The sequence below is a fragment of the Alosa pseudoharengus genome, unplaced genomic scaffold (assembly GCF_046254945.1).
Source record: "Alosa pseudoharengus isolate Yale_2024_CS ecotype anadromous, Long Island Sound unplaced genomic scaffold, YU_APseudo_1.1 YU_APseudo_1.1_scf_24, whole genome shotgun sequence".
Lineage (NCBI taxonomy): Eukaryota > Metazoa > Chordata > Actinopteri > Clupeiformes > Clupeidae > Alosa > Alosa pseudoharengus.
The window spans coordinates 6,194,761-6,200,387 of NW_027468689.1; positions in this window are offsets into that span (position 1 = coordinate 6,194,761).

A 5,627-nucleotide genomic window follows, 5' to 3' on the forward strand; every position below is an offset into this window, starting at 1 on the left:
GCTATTTTCAAATTTCCCTTCTCCTTTTGTTTTATTCAACAGCCTGTATTATTTTGCATTTGGAAACGGTTCCTTATTGTATTGCATTTTCTCCCTCTCTCTGTCTCTCACATACACACACACACACACACACAACATGCACACACGCACACACACACATGCACACATGCACACACACACACACACACACACACACACACACACTCACACACACACACATGCACACACACACACACACACACACACTCACACACACACACAGACACTCACACACACACACACGCACACACACACACACACACACACACACACACGTATACACACACTTTGACAGCCATGCAGATTACCCACAGGCATGGAGGATGTAATCAGACTGTATTAGTATAGTAATATGCCATGATGGGTGTGTGGGTGTGTGTGTGTGGGGGGGGGGGGGGGGCTCAGCAATGTATGGCCAGTGACCCTTTCTCTCTCAACATGCATATACACACACAACACACATACGCACACACACACACACACACACACACACACACACACACAGACACACACGCACACACATGTTGATGAATGACCAGTCCTGCTGATTGGTGAATTATTAATGTTTAAAACTCTTTAATCATCCTGTGATGCTGCATAATAAAACTGTATAGTGGGAAGAGCCAGAAGTGTTTGCATGCGTAATCACTGGTAAGCATTGACAGCTCAAAGATCTTGGCCACCGCCATGCCTTCCAAACATTACTTGTGATGCCGCAGTTTATGAGACACGTTCCTTTGTATGTGTATGTGTGGTGTGGGCGTGTGTGTGTCTGTGTGTGTGTGTGTGTGTGTGTGTGTGTGTGTGTTTGTGTGTGTGTGTGTGTGTGGCTAAGTCCTACTGCGACCGTGTAAGGCTACTGCTGCTAAGCACTGTAACTGTGAATTGAAACTATTGTAGCTAATTGCTCGGCACTCATGAGAGCTCATCAGTAATCAACATCCAGTGAGCTCACTCATCTCCAGATAATCATTCTATTACAGGCCTCTCCCCTCCACCTCCCCCTCGTCAAACTCCACGTTCACACTCAAAAGCGACACACACACACACAGAAATCACATCACATCGTTCCTACAGCACGACCGGCAACAACAGCCCTGCTCGCACCATCACTTGTGCTGTACCTGGCGACGCCTGAGCGATCAGCACTGTGAAGGGAATTAGAAGAATTACACAACTGTGTAATTGGTCCCAGAGTTTGCAGTGTAACGCCACCACAGGTTTTCCGGTGCCTTGAAGTTCTATTCTGCATATAAGTTCTTGGAAGCTGTGTGAAAGGTTATTAATATAGGCAGTGTGTGTCTACAACACCCAGCACTAGGCGGTTAAAGTTTAACTTTACTAAAGACTGGTGTAAAACAAACCATTTGTTAATACCTTGTAAATGGTTAGCTATTATAAAGCGTTACCGTTCAATTTCACTTTTGTCACCTGAAGGCCATTCTCCCTATCCTCGTTATCACCTCTGTGTAGCTGCGTCACAGCAAATTGTAAAAGTTTGCGTCCCGTGCGAGCAGAAGCCTGATAGATATTACGCAGACTACATTGATTTGGGGCGGTGGGTCGCCCCCTGCTCCTCAAGACATGGGTACAGGCCACGCTACACACGCACATACACACATACACTCATCATCACTGTGAACACAAGCGCCCACACAAAAAAACACATTCTTGTTCCATTTCACTCTCTCTCTCTCTCTCTCTCTCTCTCTCTCTCTCTCTCTCTCTCTCTCTCTCTCTCTCTCTCTCACGCAGACACACACACTTTCACTCGTTCTTTTTCTCACTCAGTCACACACATCCACACAAAGAGAGTGAAAGGGAGAGAAGGAAGAAGGGACGCAGCCACTTCCAGGTCTCTAACGAGGTCGCTAATTAACTCTCACACTCTTGTGCACTTGTTCTCATCAGAGCCGAGCGATGCTTTTTTGACAGGAGAAAATTGTGGGGCAATTAAATCATCTGAAGACGAACACTTCAGCCAGTGAAATTAACAGCTAAATGTTACATTTATTTCTAAAAATGTGATAGAAGAGCTCTAACTGTCTCTGTACCCGGAGCTCAACCCGATCTTCACCGCACATCAACCATAATAATACATCGCAGAATTACATGGATAAGTCGAGTAAAACATTAATTTGCTATTAAACATGCACAATCTTCGATTTGGATATATTCTGTAAAAAATACTCCCGTTTTTAATGTGTGAATTTAACTCTTAATTTCTATTTCAAACTCATTTTACTCATAATCTTTTGTTTTCATTTATATAGTATGTAGTTGTTATCTTTTTATTTTTGTTGCGCACACATTCTTGGTATGATTTTTGCACTTTATTTTCTTGACCCCTCTCCCAATTAACCCCTGATTGTGAACCCCCCACACTCGCTTACAAACACACCAGATGGCCATACAGTGGCTGTGTGTGTGTGTGTGTGTGTGTGTGTGTGTGTGTGTGTGTGTGTGTGGGTGTGAATAAAATAGTCTGAATAGTGCCGTTATTTGTCTTTGGTCGCTGGGACGAGAAATAAAAGTGAGTGAGTGAGGGGGGTATGAAAGCGAGAAGAGAGAGAGAGAGAGAGAGAGAGAGAGAGAGAGAAAGGGATGGATAAGAAAGAGGGGGAGAGAGAAAGGGATGGATAAGAAAGAGGGGGAAGACTCCTCTAATTCTTGGCCTATTCTTGGTGGGCTCCCCCCTAGTTGGGTGCAGGGAGGGTGGCTCGCCTGGTTGGGTTGGGGCGGGGGGGGGGGGTCTGGGGAGGGTGGCTGGGTTGGGGGTGGGGGGTCTGGGGAGGGTGGCTGGGCAGGCCAGGCTGGGGCTGGGGGTGGGTGGGGTCTGGGGAGGGTGGCTGGGCAGGCCAGGCTGGGGCTGGGGGTGGGGGTGGGGGGTCTGGGGAGGGTGGCTGGGCAGGCCAGGCTGGGGTGGGGGTGGGGGGGGGGGCAGGCAGCCCTTTGTGCAGCCGTCAGGAGCAGCGGTGATGGCGTGAGTCTGTGGCGGCGGGGGGCTTTTGTGCTGCACTCTATTCTGCCTGCACACCCTGCCAGGCCTCAATGGCTGGATTAGAGCATACTTCAGAGTCTTAATCTTTGATTTTGCGTCCCTCCACTCGCTCTCTCTCTCTCTTTCTTTCTTTTTATCATTCTCTCTTACACACACCACACCGCACATACACACGGAATCTCAAGGAATAAATCTATAGCCTACAGAATAATTGAGTTTGTAAATACAGTAAATATTGAAGAGATTTAGAATAGGTTTGTGGTTCAAACCTATTGTAATTCTCTTCAATATAGGTTAATTCTCTCTAAAATATAGGTTAACGTAAGTAGATTCTGACATTGAGCCTTGACTCCAATAGGTGGGTGCTTTTATGAATATCTGTTGCATAAATTAGCTGTAGAAAAAATCTTTCCTACATTTTTTTAGGATAATAAGAGAAAAGCGTCAAAGGTCAAGATTTTGCGTCTGCACTTCTCTGTTGCTGTACCGGTCACTTCATTCAGCAGTGCTGGGGAACGAGCATGTTGGGTCAGCCAGGGGCTATTTCTCCACTGCAATTTTAATTCATTTCTCTAGACAACTGTGAAATTTGCCATTGACATTAGTCATTACCCTAAGGCAAACTAAAAGATGATCTTGGTTAATAAATGATCTCTAACAAGGACCATGTTTCTTTCTTTCTGTCTGTCTCTCTCCCTCTCCCTCTCTCTCTCTCTCTCTCTCTCTCTCCCTCTCTCCATGCCTGCTAATGGCATGGTCAGCTGTTAACACCACACTGTGCAACTCTCTTCCAGTATCTGACTGGCTGTTTGGAGTCTCATCCCTCCTTCTGTCTCTCTCCCTCTCTCCCTCTCTCCCTCCCTCCCTCCCTCCCTCCTCTCCTCCTTCCTCCTTTCCCTTATCCACACCCTCCAGATTCTTGAATTATGCGGCGCCATCATTAAAAGCTACGGAGGCCGCTTCTGGACGCTTCTAGGGAGATTTGGAACAGGACCTGACCTTCCAGGGAAAGAGCTGCTGACAGCAGGGAGAGAGAGAGGGAGTGAGAGACAGGGAGAGAGAGGGGGAGTGAGAGACAATGTCAGCCAAGACTATGGAGGAGAGAAAGCAAAGAGAGAGAGGAAGAAAGAAAGAGAGAGAGGGAGGGAGAGAGAGAATTAGAGAGAGGGAGAGGGAGAGGAGAGAATTAGAGAGAGAGAGAGAGAGGGAGAGAGAGAGGAGAGAATTAGAGAGGGGGGAGGCTAATGATCTGTACGCAGGTCTGACCCTGGAGCTGCACCCAGTAATCAGTGTTACTAAACAATAAAGAGCATGATCTAAGCAGTGCAGATAGGACTGCACACACACACACACACACACACACACTCACTATTGCCTCCCACCCACACACACACACATTCACTTTCTCTCTTTCTTTCTCTCTCCCTCCTTCTCTCTTTCCATATCTCTCTCTTTCACACACACACACACACACACACACACACACACACACACACACACACACACACACACACACACACACACACACACATACACACACACATATTCCCTATTCAGTTATTGATGAGTTAGACTTGGAATAGATGGTGCATGACCCAATTAGTCTTCCCTACATTTAAACGTGAAATTATGGAAAGAACACTTATTTTCAAACCACCTACATATTACAATCAACCACCTTTAATGCAAAGTTATACAATAAATAGCCCCGTTATTTCAAATCCATGAGCTCGGAACTCGGACATGCATATTTGTCCTGTACGTGAAAAAAAAATGCCAACCCACACATAACACATTCTCATCTGAGAAAATAGAATTGTTCAAATTTGCAAGAGTGTTCATCCAGTGGGGGAAGTCTATAATGCAATATTCCATTTTTTCTCCTTTTGCACTGAGTTCCAATTTATCGAAGTAACAGAGCAGAAAATACACTGACAGCTGTAGCACGTTATTGCGAATTAGTATATACATTCTACACCCTGCGAGAAAACGCAAGCCTCATTGTATTTCTGTAATTGCCACAGGCTCTGGAAATGGAAGGGAGCTAGCACTGGGTGCAATTACACTGCGAGGACTAAAGATGACAGGGTATACTTTGAACATCAGATCACATTTAAGCTATCAACCTGACATTTTAACCCGCTCCGCTATCCAAAAGAAAGAGAGAAACGGTGAAAAAAACCCACATATATTAAGACAATTGCAAAAAACTGCAGTCTCATTATAATCATACTTTAGCCCTAAGTATCCCCTGCCTAAGAAAGTATTCATGTGTATCTGGCAAAGAAGCTGACCTGCACATCAGAAAATATAGAGCAGCAAGTCCAGCTGCTTAGCTGGCTCATACAACCACTGTGTTGACTAACTTTGCAAATTACTATCAAGCAGGAAAAAAATCTGCAACCTGCAGGTTCAACAATGTCCTCATTGCTGAACGCCGTATTGTCTAATTGTATTATTATTATTATTATTATTATTATTATTATTATTATTATTATAATAACTCATTAATGTGCTGACATATTTTGTCCCTTCTACATATGATATCACCTGAGTTTTTAGATTTTTTTTAAATATGTTCATGCTC